A 16239-nucleotide genomic window follows, 5' to 3' on the forward strand; every position below is an offset into this window, starting at 1 on the left:
ACGGGGTTTTGCTACATCCTGAGTCACCTGCTCACTCTTTGGAGGTTCCCTCATCAGCACCATCTTCACAGCCTCCCCCTCTGGCTTATTTTTGCTTTCTGGCATCTTCTTCCCTAGTCAGAGCCACCAAATCTACACCTTGGCTCCATGGCTTCTGCTAGGGTAGTCGCTGAGGTTTTTCACTTGCGTTGTTCTTATGGTGTTGGGCTATCTTTTCTGAAACTTTTTTCAGAATTTGCCCTGTTTCTCCCACCTTTGGGTCCCCACCCTGGGGTTGCTTTTCTGCCATGGCCTTTGCCACCACCTCCTTAAAGCATCTTTCTACTTGATGCTTCCTTTTGAGGATGGCCTGTTGTCACTCTCTAGCCCCTTGGTTCCAGGTATTTAATCCTGTGGGTGCATTCTTGGCAAAAATCAGTCGTCATTCTCACTTCTTGTCACTGCCAGTCTCCTTTTCTCCTTAACCAAAATCCTTCCCTCTGGGGTTGCTGGCAATTCCACTTATAGATGCTGGAGGCAGTCAGTCACTGTGGGCATCTCAGCCTCATACTGGCTGGCAAATCTTCCCAGCTTTTCTCTTATTTCCTCTGTTTCTTTCTTGTGCCTGGCTGCCAGCTCTTCCCACTTCTGGTCTAGGCATTTAATTAACGCTGGCAAGACCTCTTTGCATTTGGACATGAGATCTAGGCAAGTTGCTTTACCTGCCTCTATGCCCTTGATTCAAATGTATAGGTGATTCCTCACACTCTTGGGTTCTCTGTACTTCCATGTTTGCAGCCTCTATCTGTCTCTGTCTCAGCCAGAGCTGTTCTCAGAAGTTCTAGCTTCTGCAGGTGATCCTGGCACTCTGCTCTGGCCACTGCTAAGGTTCAGTCAGCTGGGTTTCCAGTGAATGGTCAGTCTCCTGTGACTTCTCACAGAACCTTTATAGTCTCTCCCAGTGAGTGCACTGAGTTTTGAGCTTTTGAAGTTCCTCTTCTGTCTTAATGAGCGTAGTTCGGCATGTTTCACATTGTGTCTGCAATGCCTCCTTCTAGAACATCATCATTCCCTGCAGTTGGTGGATCCCTTGTTTCCTTTAGTTGATGAATTGCCCTATCTAATAAGACGTGGTCTGTCTTTGTCTTTACAAGAGGGACTGCAGTTGGTTCATCTCCACACATGTAGCTTTCTCATTTGCCTCACCTACTTCCAGGACTGTATCTTCTCCCCAGGCAGTATGTTTTCAGCATTTGTGGTTTGCAGCTGGACTCTCAACCCATCACACTCTCCCGCTCTGTATTTCACCTCTACTTTCAGGGAGGCCATCATGTCCTGAAGCTTGTCAAGAACTTGTTGCCTCTATTTCCACCTCTGTCATCTTTGCCATCTCTGCTGCTTGTGTCTGGGAAGTAGACAACTCCTGCCGTAGTGTTTTGACCTTTCCTCGAGCTGGAGGCACTTTTGCTTCCAGTTTTCCAGCTCCTCCTGTAATACATTGGTTTGGTCTTCCTGACCAAATCCAGTTGCTGCCCCCAGGCCTTTATGACCTGTTGGTCTTCTATTGATTGAGCAAGGCCTGGTGTCTTGACTGCCTGTGTCATGCCACCTTCTACGGATCTCAAGATCATGTCAGCCACTTCTTTCTGTAACATATGCAACTTCTCATGCTCTCAGCTCTTGGCTGCTTCTGCTGTAATGAGCTTCAAGGCTCTAGTTCTTTCAGCCTCTGCTGCCATCAAGCATCTAACTTCTTTCAACCCCCCTTCCTTTTTCCCGGTTTGCAAATGTAGTTCTAAGGGAGCCACTTTTGCCTCGGCCTACTCGTGTTTGTACCTCTCTACCTCTAGCTCCCACTGCAGATGGGCTGCTGTCTCCCTCACTTCATCTGAGTGCAACTGCTAGCTTAATACCTCACGCTTAAGCCTATCTACTGTGTCTACCTTGGCCATAATTCTTTCAGTTCTGTCTTTTGCTCACTCCACACTGGGACACGGTCCTGGGCCTGAACTTGTACTCCTGCAGTCCCTCCTGGATGACATTATTCTTATCTGGATGTCTAGGTATCTGGATTTGGTCATTTACATGTCATTTTTTTTGGCTGGGTAAGTCCCCAAAAAGCCACTTCTGCACAGGTTGTCATTCTGTTGTGCATACACAGTCCTTATGCACCTAGACAGCTGTATGGGACCATGCAGTCACATGTGTGGTAGTGGCTAGGGCCTGTACACATGCCCTTTGTGGATACATGGCAGCCTTAGACACCCAGAAATGGAGTCATCCAGAACCCATGACTACTAGATTTAGGCTTGGAATGGGAAAAGGCTGTGTGAGTGAGTGTTTTGTGTTTGTCTTTTGCCCCCTTGCTCACTTTGATTTTCTGGAGCAAAAGAGCAGCCCCCAGTTGCCCTCTAGCTGGAGAACACCCTTTGGAGGCAAATTTCTTGTGCTCCAACTGGGAGGCTGTGCATGTGTGCATGCTTCCATTACACTATAGTGTTATAGGGGCACTTTGTGACACTCCAAATATGTGTATGCCCAAGGCTTTAGTTTCCTATCTGTAAAAGCAGATAATGATACTTGCAACTCCTTGGAAGGATACTGAAACCTATGTATAGAATTCATGAGCATTATCAGTGAAAAGGTGAGCTGAATAGAAAAACCTAAAGACAATTATCATCTTGTGTTCCACAATCAGAGCACATTAAAACAGTAGATGCATGGAAGTTCATCCTGGCAAGAACATATTTAGTATGAATAGCGGAGGCATTGTAGTGCTGAATGGCATCTGAACAAGGAGATGTCAAATGAAGCATTATCTGCTTCTGAAGTTTGCTATCTGCAACTTGAACCAGGAACCTCTGTATCTCTAATTATTAAGCTGAAGGAGGATCTGAGTTAGAAGCTTCCTATAGAAACAGTAGCCTTGATGAACTGTTACAAAGGGTCCATACAGGCAGAAATATACTTTTCAGTTAGGGTCCCAGTGTACTCTCATTAAAATCAACAACAACACCCCCATTGATTTGAATGGAAACTGAATTAAAACCTTACTTGCAGATTCATGATTTATATATTAGCATTAGAAATGTGGATTTGTTTGGTTTTTTTGTTTTGTTTTGTTTAACTTACTGAAGCACATAGTAAGTAGTATGTCCATGATGTCTAATAATTTATACTGTATTTCTTCTTCTCTGATTCTTAGGCTAAAAACAGATGTAGTATTTGTGGGAGGATCAGCTGTGCCAGGATGTGGCCTGACATTGCAAATCAATTGGATTAACTGAGACAGATGCTGCCTAGGGTTGTTGTCCTGCAGGATCAGGCCCCTGACACTCTCGTGGGTTTCATTAATTTGCAGTGTGAAATATGTGCCCTGGGATCCCCTGCAACGGAATGCCAGAGGCACACATTTACAAGTATGGAGCAAGAAATGCTTGAAGTTACCCATGGTGTCCCCAGGTCAGGGCCAGGCATTTGGGGCTGTTGTCCCACAGGACCCCCAGGAGCATGAGCCTTGGGCTGCCCATGCTCTCATGCCATAAATCAAAATCTGTCTGCCATGAAAAGGCAGCACAAGCTATTACTAGGATTCATTGCACCACAAGTTTGGGTATTTAGGGCATGACAAGGGCAGGGACATCTGTTGGCTCAGGTTTTATGCTGCCATAAAAGAAATTATGGTGTCACAAGGGTGATTTTCTGTTTGCAGCTTTCCTCTGCAGTGTTAGAATCAAAGTTTTTTTGCATTCCATTGGAGAGGTCAGCTGGTTCACTTTCAGTAAAACACCTCAATAACCTCTGCTAGTTTGCTAGAGGAACTCAGTACAATTGTGACATATATTCTGAATGTTTATCTTTCTGGATCCTCCTGCAGTCTGACAGTTGTCCTGCTTAATGATAAGTCACTATATTTTAACAGAAAAGTTAAAAGTTCAGCATTTTCCAATTGCCTGTGAGCTTACAAGGTAACTTCCCTGTGATATTCACGCTCAGGTTCCTAGAAACCTTATGTAACAGTGTGGCAGACGGCTAGCTCAAGAAGCCAGGGGCAGTCTGCAGGCAGGCAAGGGCTACAGCCCAGCGAGTGGCTACAAGGGGTAACTGCAGGCTGCCTAGGTAACAGGGCCAGCTGAGTTAGATTATTAGCTGGCAGAAAGATAAAAAGGGTCCCAGGAATGGGAGCTAGGGGAAAAGACTTCCAGAAAGAATGAGTTAGGCTTGGAGGGAGAGGAGTTAGTGACAGGCTGAGAGCCAAGTACCTGTGACCTCAGAGCCTGAGAGTAGAAAGCTGAGAGGCAGAGAGCCGGTGGGTCAGCTCACAATGGAGCCCAGGGACCATCGCTGAAAGTTGGCCTGCAAGTGTAAGATGACCACAGGATGTAGAGAGACCATGACTGCGTCACTAATGATAAATTGCACTCTCTATCCACGTTCATTTTTTTTACCAGAGATAGATCATAAGCCCTTTGGGGCAAAGACTTTAGTTCAGATCATCAAAGGTGACTAGGATATTTTAATCCAGGACTTCCATCAAAACTAAGTGTACTAAGCAACTTTGAAGACCGGATCTCTAACAATATCAATGACTGTGTTGGAGACTGCGTATGGCTTGTGCTGTATTGACTTCTTCCAGGAGGGAGCTTGCCCCAGAGGACTAAAGACAATAGAAGCTGTGAGGCTGTGAAAAGACACTGAAAGGCTGTTTAGTGAGCCAATTAACCCCAAGCCTGCTACACTAGGTGAGCAAAATATGGCCTGCAGGCTGAATCCAGCCTACCAGCTGATTTAGATCCAGCTCACAGGCAGGCGCCCACGAATTTATTGAACCTAGCCTGTGGCTGCCCCCACAGTGTTCCTCATGGGGCTGAGCCCTGCCTGCTCCCATCTGGGGCAGCCTGTGCTGTGCTCCCACCTGCAGTCACCAGGTGGCCCTGGCCCCTGGCCCTGACCCGCAAGCACAGCTTCCTGATGGGACTGCTCCCGGTGCAGGTGCAGCTGCCCAACTACTGCTTGGCTCTCCCTGCCTCCAGTGGCTCCTTTTCCTCCTGTCCCTGGTGTGTCATCCAGGCAGCAGGTAGGGCGAGGAAATGGCAATGGGAGAAGCTGCAGCCAGGCAGCTCCTGCCCCAGCATACAGGGCTCCCATTTCCAGCTTTCAGCTGCCTTCCACCCACTCTGCCAGCCTGGCACAATGAGCAGCCACATGAGTAGGTAGAAAGCAATCCCACTGGGAAGCTGTGTGCACTAGCTGGGGCCCGAGCTGGGCTGGGGTGGGTACAGGTCTGAAATAATTGCCCACCCTTGCACTATACCATGCCTTAGTGGAGCTAACCAAACTATCCTCAGAAGACAAAGATCATTCATTTAGTACATAGCGTTTTTCCTGACATAACACACACAATGCTCGTTGAGCTCCCCAGTGTGCTAGCCTTTTAGCTGTTCAAAGCACCTTCTACTTTTCCGTATCATTTTATACTTTGCTGTAGGGACTACTTTGGTTTCTTGCCCTCTCTGCATTTAAAGTAGAGGTTTTAGTTGCATGATTATTCTCATTTAAAGGGGCACTATCAAGTTGTTTAGGGTCTGCAGTTGCATATTACTTTCAAAAGCAAGGTTTTTCAAAACACTGAGCTGTGTTTTCAAGGTTGACTGGATTTTTTTTGTTTGTTTGTTTTTTGGGGGGTGTTTCAGTTTTTGGGTACTCAACTTGAGACATCCTTGAAGACAGGGTATGGAAAAACTGCTTTAAAGGTGGAGGGGGAAGTTTTAAAGGTGGAGAGGGTTTGGGAAAGCATATCACCTGTTACACTGTAACTGTTACATCTTCATGATTAAGTAATGATACAGGTTAACTAAATTGCCTAATTTTTTTAACCTTGACTGAAACAGGGTTAAAGTTGACATGTTTTTGCTACGCTTACTTTGGGATTGTTTGCCAGCAATACATTTGTTACTCTCTATATCCTCATTATAGCACTGGATTGGGATTTCAAATCCACTAGCTTGCTGAATGAGCTTGGATTATTAGTCTCTTTCTCTGCCTCTGTTTTTTCATCTGTAAAATGGTGATGATGGTACTGATCTCCTTTACAAGATCTGTTCATTGATATTTTTAGAGATCCTGTCTTCAAAGTTGCTTAGTACACTTAGTTTTGATGGAAGTCCTGGATTAAAATATCCTAGTCGCCTTTGATGATCTGAACTAAAGTCTTTGCCCCAAAGGGCTTATGATCTAACTCTAGTAAAAAAAATGAACATGGGTAGAGAGTGCAATTTATCATTAGTGTGATAACCTTGTTTATATATTTCTTGCCTCTCATTCAATTTTAAGTTTTTTGTTTTTTAAATTGAGTGGTAAATGATAGTGTATTAATGTCAGTTTGTATTTGAAATCTGTTGTCAGATCCCCACTCCTGCTTGGTCAATGGTCCTCAGACCACTACTAAGGCCAGAAACAAATGCCTAGACACTCCTCAAATTTTCTCAATGGAGCAATTCTCTGGTTTTGACTTTTACTGTTATGTAAAAATGTATGTCCCCAGCTTTACTTGGGTAGGATGTGAAGGGACCAATTTGGTCCCCAGCATTACTTTATCCTTAGTAGCCTACTCTCATCTCCAGCACTGGGTACTTTTGTGTTTCCTTCAGAACTGCCATATTCAACCCTGACCATTCCTACTAAAGTATTGTGTGTGGGTTAAGATCAAGTCATAGTTCCAGCCCTGGGACCACATTCAGTTGCCATGGCACTTCTTTGAGACAGTGGCTCATCAGAGTCCACATCCCCAATCAGTTCGGAGTCCAAGCATATTTTCACACCTTGTGTTTCTGGTTCAAAGGCCTAAGGACTGCTTCAACATACAGTCTTTCAAATTGTCCTTGAATCTTCCTGTTTCCCAAACTAGTGGTTTGTGTTCCTATCCACCCCTTATAGTATGGCCATACTAATCCTATGGCTTCCAGCCTACCTCTGAGTTTGTTAATTGGCATGGCTATCTGGCATTCAACATCCCAGATCCCTCAAGGTCAGGTGCACATCCACCTGAGGCATATGCTCCTGGATCTGCAAGAGAATTCTTTAGATTCATGGTTGAATTTGGTGATCCAAAGGATCCCAGCTTTCTGGCAGCTTCAAGACTCTCTAGCTACTTAACCTGTTTAGACTCTGGCTCCTGGTCAGTATACCTTTTCCCTTATGTGACCACTTACCCAAATCAGAACAGCCCTCCTAGCTGTTACTGGGTAGGAGCCCTCCTTCCTTTTCCTGGGTAGGAGTTTTACCAGGCTCTGATCCTCCTCGCATAGACTGTTTCCTAACATCTTACCTTACACTGCTCCCTTGCTTTTTCTTTTGGGAGCTTTTAAAGCTTCCTGTGGGACATTCCCTCATTGGCAGAATGTTCAACAGCTCATCTTTCCTTAATAGGGTTGACAATCCTTTCTTAAAGGAACAGCCCATTCTATTACACCATCTTTGTTCTTGTTTCCCTGTACAAAATTAGTGTTTCCCTTGCGCCATTGAATGAATTATTCTAGAGGCTTATTATGGGAGGAAGTCAGTGAGCTGGCACACAGGCTAGATGACATACTGTAGCACTCCAGCATAAAAGAAGTGGCCCTGGCCGTGAACAAGGTCATCATAGATCCTGCCAAAATGATCTGGTAGATGCATGCTATTTGTCCTTCAATTGCTAGAGGGCTTGACAAGAAGTTTCAATCAGTCATTAGCACTGGTTCCTCCCAAAGAGATGGAGCATTTTTTACACTTCCCCAAGGTTTTCTTTTTGGTTGTTGCTGCTGCTAGTGAAAAGACAAAACAGTTTAGATTGGCTTACACTTGAACATGTCTAAACATCTCAGTTCCTTTTTCCTTTTGGGGTCATTCTCTACTGATACTCTTCAGAATAGGGGTGCACCAACTGAGAATTTTTAGGCCAGTACTGATGGCCAATTTTTAATGAGCCATATCAGCTAATACCGATCTGATTCTGATATGCAGCTGGGCAGCATGAAGAGTGGCATCTGGCTGGTAAGTCCTGTTGTGGGGGAAGGGGTGAAGAGGCATGGGGGGAACAGATCAAGGCCCCTGCAGTGAGGGAGGGAGTGGGGCTGGGGTGGGGCAGGTGCTGCATAGCTGGGGCAGAGCACAGGATGCAGCCAGTTGCGGCTTGTCTGGGGGGCACAGGGGTGCCAGCTCTCTCTGCTGCATGCACTCCAGGAGGTCATGGGAGGCATGTGCCCCTAGGGTTGCAGCTGTGGGCTGGGGCCGGGGTGACACCATGCTCTTTCCAGTGGGGTGCTAGGCTGGGCTGGGCGTGGGGAGGGTAGTGGTGGCACTGGGAGGGGACTATGGAGGGGGCTGCAGCCACCGCAGAACTCGCCGTAGCCCTTCTCCCAGCACCGCTGCTGCCAGCCCCGCCCAGCCCAGCCCAGCCCCACTGCTGGGAAGAGTTCAGCACCACTCTGGCCCCAGCCTGCAGTGGCAGCCCACCCTTACCCCATATGTGGATCCAGGGGCACATGCCCCCCCATGCCTTCCCAGGGTGCTTGCAACAGCAGGAGCCACCACCCCTTCCCTGTGCCCCCCCAGATGAGCCAGTTGTAGCTCCATCCCATGCCCTGCCTGGCTATGTAACACCTGCCCCTCCCCAGCTCCAGCCCTGTTCCCTCCCTCACTGCTGGGGCCTCAATCTGGGCCAAGCAGAACAAAGAATTGTCTGCAAACAGCCTCACACTGCTGGTGCTGCTTTGTGCGCTCTATTCATGTGCAGACAGAAGTGACAATTTTCACCTGATCTGGCCATGGAAAGTAGATTATAACTGTGACCAAACACAAGGGCATGGCTGCAAACAGGCAAATCAGGTGAAAATCTGACCCCTCATTGCATGATGTATTGGAGGAAGACATTTCAAAATGTAGCATCTTGTGTAACTTGAGTCTGCGGAGCTCCCAGGCTGTTGCTGTTTTCAGAATAGGAGAGGGGAAAGGGCGCAGAGGGAGTTCAGTCTGGGGCTTTTTCAGCCCCCCTAGAGGGTGTGGTGGGTGTATCAGAAATGGTGGGGAGGCTCCAATTCATCCACCTTAACCTTCAACACCAGCTGGGAAGCCCCAAGAATGAACCCCCTCTACTACCTTCCCCTTCCCTCCCCTCCCATTCTGTTTTCATTGAACACTGAACAGTGAGCACTGGCAGAGAGCCCTGGCTATTGTTGTGGAAACCTGGCTGCTGGCTCTGTTGTCCCTTGAAATGTATTCAGAAGTTCCTATGAGAAAGGTGAAGTACCAGCAGGCTTGTACCCATAGGCATACTCACCATTCCTCCTGTGCTCTTCTCCTCCTTCAGCTGGACTGGCTGCCTTGCAACACATACCAGGCAGTCATGGGCAACTGGTGCTGCCTCAGTCAGGGGAGGCACATGCAACTCAGTGACTGGGGGTGGTCCCGCTGCAACTCAGCTGATCCTGCTGAGTTGGTGGGGGGGGATCCTGCTGTAGCCGATTTGCAAGGTGGCAAATTGCTGCAGCTGCTTCCAGGAGTGGCTGTAGCCACTTCTGGGAGTGCAACAGTGCTCCTCTCCCCAGTCGGCACTTGCAGGGGGGCCACTGGTGCTCCCACCTGCTCCCCCTGCCCATCGCCTAAGTGGCAAGTGTGGCTGGTCAGGGGATGCACCAGCACTCTCAGGGGGTGTACGTACACCCCTGTGCACCCCTCATGCGTCACCACTGCAGGCAGTGGACAGACTGATGGTGTGGTCAAAAGAAGTCTGCAGTCTCTTTCAGTAATGTTCTGTTCTTTTCTTTCCTTTAAGCTCCTGGCTGATTTCTAATATGCATGAGCCCAAATGATGTCAAACTCAATTATTCTGGAAACAAATGCAACTGGATATATTATCTAATCTGATTATCTGCCCACCCTAAATCTGCTTTCCTTGTTCCTTTTTTTAGGGACCTTTCTCAATCAGCCAGCCAGAACCATCTGTTCTGAGATTCTGAAGACAGTTTCTTTTCCTGGGCTGGTGTTTCCTGGGTTATTAAGATGTGGGAATGCTGCAAGCCATTGCCTCTCTAACTGGGGAACGATATATCTGGGTGATTTAAGGAATGGCACTTATTGGGGTTCAGTGGAAGTGCTTTCTGGTCTCCTTGTCTGAAAAGGGCTTTGACTGTGGAGTTCTTACTTGTAGCTTTTCCTATAGCACTAAATTGCTGTTGGACTGGAGCCTCAAGCAGGCTAGTTTATTGACACTGAGGCAGGAAACTGTTTTGCAGGTCAGGATCTGAGGTTCTGAGCCCATGAGCTGCTTACAGACGTGGAAAAAACCCAAAACAGCATTTTGCTTTCAGCTTGGCATGTCCCCACACCAACCACAGCGCATGCTTGCAAGAGGCATCACGTCAGTTTGGCTTGGCTTGCCCAGCCTCTGTGTGGATTATGCGCTTCAGCGGGGCTTTTTGGTGCTTTTATCTAGCACCTGATTAAATGGGAGTGCTGGAAGGCCCTGCTGAGGCGCATGAGCTGTACGGATGCTGGGGAGCTGGGTCAAGCTCACATGATGCCTCTTCCAGTAAAACACTGGGGGGCATGTTTGCTTTTTTCCACATTTGTCAGCAGCCATGGCGATTTGGTCTTCAAAGAGTCAGAACTGGAACTCAGATCTTGTGTTCCAACCTTCCAGCCTTGACTTCTTCCCAGCTGGTCTCTGTACAGAGAAAACCATGGTGTTATGATTACTAGAATGATGACTGTAACTATCTTTTAATCTTGGTTATAAATATATAATTTGGGATCTAAAACCCCCTGTTCTTTAACATTGTCCAGATCAGAAGAAAACAATGGTATGAGCTTTAACCAGGGGCTATGTGTTTAGTATGGCTTTGTTTTGTAGTACAGGTGAGCCTGTAGCACAGGTGATAATTACCTAGCTGAGGTCACATGAGCTTAATTTACCAGGAGTCATATGAGCCCAGTATTCATTCCTGCCCAGGGCAGGGGGTTGGACTTGATGATCTGCTCAGGTCCCTTCCTACCCTACATCTATGAACATATGAAATATTGTCCTAATGGGAAGTGCTCTCTCAGGTAGCCATGGAGCAGAGAAAAAGCCCCCTGGATGCCAAAAAGGGGATTCAGCAATGGCTACTTCCTGGTTCCAAAGAGCTGAAGGTGGTGTCCCATTTGGACTTAAAGTTCAGCCCCTTTATTCACAAGCCCTAATTGAAGGTGGTTACAGTACAGCCATTGTAATGTCTTTCCAGCACAGGAAGGAGACTAGTCCTTATACCTCTGTTTACAGGGTGGCTATTTTCATATTGCCATCAGCCCCTCAAACAGAGGGGTCAGGCAAAAACTACTTCCCTGGCACCCCTGCACAATGTTTCCATAACTGATACCTATAGGGCAGCCACCTGGAGCTCAGTCCATACCTTTAGCTAGTTCTAGGGAATTACAGAAACCTCCCAGGCAGTTGTTGCATTTGGGGAACTGTTAATACCCATCTCTAATGAGGTAGCATTGCTTTGGAGACACCAACAATGACAGTGTGAATATGGACACTTGTTCCAAGGAGAAATAAAAGTTTTATGTACTAGTAAGTGGAGTTCTTCAAGGTGTGATGTCTGCAGTCCTATCTGCATCTTGCCCTCCTCCTACTTTTCCTCAAAGTCACTTGCAATACATGCCTGGGGTTGAGAGGAAACTGAGGGCAAGAACTGTGCTTTGTCCTTTGTCTCTTGCACAGAGCACAAAGGGTGCAGGTCTACAATGTACTCATCTGATCTAATGCTTGGGTCCATGTGCACTCCCAGTGAGCACATCTCAAAGAACTTTTGTTACTGGTAAGTGATTTCTCCTTCTCCGCTAGGTGGCAGATTTGCCATTCTCTAAGTCTAGAGAACTATTCACAAGATAAATTTTCAAGAAGTCAGCACCTTCTTTTCCACTTCCACATTTAGGCCATGAGGCATATAGGTAGGTACAAACATTTTGAAGCTCTTTAGTAAGAGTTTAGATTCCTTATTTTTTAGGGAGAGCTTATACATCCTTATTTTAGGGAATGTAATGAGTAATGAACATAAGGTTGTAGGTGTTCTTGTATGTACACATACACTATAATTTTTCCTTATTAAGACCTAATTTTACCATCTTGTGGCATCTTTTTTTTACTTGTAGCAGTTTTTATTCTGAGTTGGTATTCTCAATCAGGTTTTGCCCTTCTCAGTTCGTTTTTACACTCATCATGGGGAATATTTTCAACTCTCATAGTTTCTAGATGACTGCACATCTCATGCAAGTTTTTAAATTAAAGACATTCTTTTCATTTTTTTTCTCATCGGTTTTATATATAGCTTCTCTGAACTTGAAGCTGTGCAAAACCATTATTTTTTAAGACTGAAAATGGAGATAAGGCCACATTCTCATTTAATTTACTGTGGTGAAAATTCAGACTAGTTCAATTCATTTCAAAAGTATGTTTCAAGATTTACACCAGTGTAACTGAGTTCACAATCTAGACTTTTCCAGGCAAGCTAAAAACTGGCTGTGACAGCTACGGGATGGAGCAGAAGCTGGCATTAGGATCACACTCTTTTGCTCAAGTGGAGAATCCAGAGAAAGAAAAGGTCTGAAGATGGCCAAGAAAGGAGAGCTGGTGGAAAAGGGACAGTTGGATTGGGATAGGATTGGAAGAAATAATATTCCTCTTAGAGGCAATAATACTACCAGGATATTTTCATGCAAACGTTGTATCACTGTAATATAGTTAAAGCAGTACCAACACACTGTATGGCCACAGAGACATCAGTAGAAAGGTTCTTATGACCATATAATTTATCCTAGGCAAATAGAGTGTACTGGTCCTTTTTATAAAGCATTTCTCTAACAGGAATGTATCCACAGTAGGGGCTGCACTATGGAAACTGTATCAGTAAAACATCATGCCTGCTTGAAATAGTGATATTTAGTACAAAAACTGCATAAAGACCAGGCTTTTTCCCATCCAGTGTACTTTGTTCGGAACTAAGGAGGTTCCATCACTGAGGATTAGTAATTGGCACAGCTCTTCTTTAAGACTACTTCACTCCCTAGAAGATGTTGCAATGATAGACGGAACAGAAAGATGAACTTGTGCTATATTTTACTATTATGAAATTCCTAGAGCATTTGTTATAAATACATGTTGCAGATTAGGTGGGATGCATGTTGAAGCCAGGTTGGGTGAAGTGCCCAATGATAAAGAAACTCCCTCCATCTAGTTTGGTTTAATTGGCAAGCGTTCTTCCTATACCCATTCTATAAACAGATAGGTCAATGGATGCATTGACCTGCATCCATATATCTGAGGCTGGATTGAGTTTGTTGTTTTAAAGATGAGGGGGTCCATTTGCAAAATAACAGGGTCTGGATCCTACTCCAATTTACGTGCCCAAATGGCACTTTCCCAGTCATGCAAGTACTGTTTTTTTGTGTGTTTAAGCCCAGTTTGTGATTCTGTTTCACCTGCTGTCCTGGGCATATACCTGCTGCAAACAAAGTGATCATAACTGTGGTGGTAAAGAAGGACCCTTCCAAATGATAACCCAATAATGTAGTAATTAGTGTGGGAGACTCGGGTTCTAGGCCACTTGCTCTGAGATCACTTGCTCTGCCCTCTCTGCTAACAGGTTTCCTTTAAGGTGGGTTTTTTGTTTTGTTTTTTTTGGATGCCTTCTTTTCCTCACATGGTTGGTTTCCATTGGATAGCATCGTGTGTGAGCCTATATATTATCATTCAGAGAACATATCCCAGATATGTCCAGTGCTCTTTCCAGATTTAGTGAAGGTGAGTTGCAAATTGATTTCTTGGATTTCTTTCATGGGTGGTGAGATTTTTGTGTACAAGGTTCAGAATATTTTGTAGGAACTTGTTTTCACAAGCATGTGGTTTGTTTCCCGAAGTCTCAGATCTCCAAGCCTCACAACCACATGTTAGCACTGAGGTAGCAAATGGGTGTGTCTACATGTGCAACTAATGTACCTGAATTTACTGTGCAGTGGCTACAGTAACTTTACTTTACTTTGGCTGGGAATGCATCTACATGTGCACCTGTATTGGGCACAGATTTGCATCCAAGGGAAGCAGTCAAGTTCAGGGCTGCTCCTGTCCTGTTCTGTCCCACTGTAGCACTCAGGGGAGAGCTGCAGCAACCCAGGTGCCAGCACTGGGGTGGCAGGGGGCTCCAAGGGCTGGCTCAGGCTGGCAGGGGATGTTCTCCTAGGAACCGGTGGCCAGCGCGCCAGTGCTCCTCACCCTCCTCCTGTGAGTGGCAGCCAGGGCATTGTGTCTGCATGGTGCTTGCTGACTACCTCCTCCTCTAGCCCCTGCAGTAGGGTACCTGGATGACTGCCCATGAACCCCCAGCCCCTAGTGCTACCCCAAGAACACAACATGCAGACAGTTTGCAAGAAGCTCCAAACTTCATTTTCCTTTGCTGCACAAGAACCAACCCCCTGCCCCAAAACAAGACTCTTTCCTGCCCTCCCTAGCAACAGACCTCCTCCTTCCCCGTTTCTCTGACAGCACACTCCCTTCCAACAACATACCTTTCCCTAACCCCAATGTTCACCATGGATAAAGGACCCGTTTCCTGATCAACTATATACATTGTTTGTTTTGTGAAGTAATTGGCCAGGGGGGGAGGTGCCTATTGTGTGAATCCTGGGGAGAGACACCCAGTACCCAAGTCTCTGGCAGCACCACCATGGGTGTGGACTCCATGGTGAGTCTGGCAGGCTGGGGCTGGCCCAGGGACCAGGGCAGATGCTGTCCAGCCTTTCGGCCCACTTCCCTCTCCTCATCCTCCATGGGGCCAGAGTCAGCAGGGCCCACATGTGAGGCTAGCCCAGCTGTGGCCAGCTCCCACTCAGAGGTCGCATGGTGACTGGGCGTCGGCCTCGGTGCAAGGCCAAGCTGCTGGGGGACCAGGCTAGGGGGCTGGGACAGGGAGCCTTTGCTGCTGCAGGCAGTATATTACACCTCCTCCTAAGCCAGGGCCAGACAATATATGGCCTGTGGACCAGATGTGGCCCACCAGAACATTCTATCTGGCCTGTGAAGCCCCCAGAATATTTAGAAAATAAATTATTGAGCCTGGCCTCTGTGGTTCTCATCTGACTTTTGCTGCCCTGTGCAGTTCCAGCCATGCAGCCTGGAACAGGGTGGTGCCAGCTGCGCAAGGCTGGCTCCTGCACCTATTGTTCCTGGCTGCATAGCTGGGACCATGGCACAGCAGGAGCCAGCCAGGAACCATGGGGGCCTGGCCAAGCCAGGCTGGCTCCTGCTGCATCCTGTAGTCATGGCCATGTAACCAGGAACTGCATGCTGTCAAAGCAGCAGGGAGGGAACGGTAGCAGTGGGTAGGATGAAAAAGCAGCAGCAGGGGAAAGGCAACAGTGACAGGTGCAGGGGGGAAGTAGCAGGGAATGGGTGGGTGGGAGTGTGGGGCATTGGCAGGGCTGGGGTCAGTGGCTCCAGAGTGAAGGACATCAGCAGGGCTGGGGGGTGGTGTGACTTGTCAGTGAGGGGCAACCAAATGGTCAGGGGAATGTCACTGCCCCCCCCCCACACCATATTCCACCTCTTCCCCTCCCCCCTGACAGGTGTCCTCTTTTTTGGACCTGGAAATATGGTAACCCTAACCAGGGCCTACTGCTGGTGCCCAGAGCCACTGAGTCGTCATGGTTGCTTAGCTGTGGCGCAGGCTCTGGCAGCCCACCCATGCCAGAATACAGGTGGTAGGCCTCACCAGGGTCCGCTGGGCTCAGAATCTGGTTCAGCTGCCACAGGAAGGGCATGGACCTGTTGGCAGCTCCAGATCGACAGTTGTGGTCCCTGACTCGGATCCACTGCCCCTGTAGACATTGGTGACATGTAGGGGGTGCACACAAGTGCACGTGTACCCCCTGAGTGTGGAAATGCACCCCCTGTAAAAATGTGCTACCAACACTATTAACGGTGTCTGGGCGGTCGCTGCTCACCACCCCACCCCACCCCCACTGCCAACACTGCTGGTGGCGTCTTTGGGCAGTCTGCAGTTGCCACTGGCTGCCACCAACACTGCTGGCGATGTCTGCAGGTTGTTGCCAACCACTGGTTGGTGCTTGCCACCCCACCTCCCACTGCCAACAGCACTGCAGCTGCTTGCGGCAGCTCCCCACTTGCCTCTGCCATGCTCCTGCTGCTGACAGTGCCGTCACCACTGCCACTGGCAGGGCCTCGCCATG

Source organism: Gavialis gangeticus, unplaced genomic scaffold, assembly GCF_001723915.1.
Source record: "Gavialis gangeticus isolate Ggan-Ray unplaced genomic scaffold, GavGan_comp1, whole genome shotgun sequence".
In the NCBI taxonomy this organism is placed as follows: Eukaryota; Metazoa; Chordata; order Crocodylia; family Gavialidae; genus Gavialis; species Gavialis gangeticus.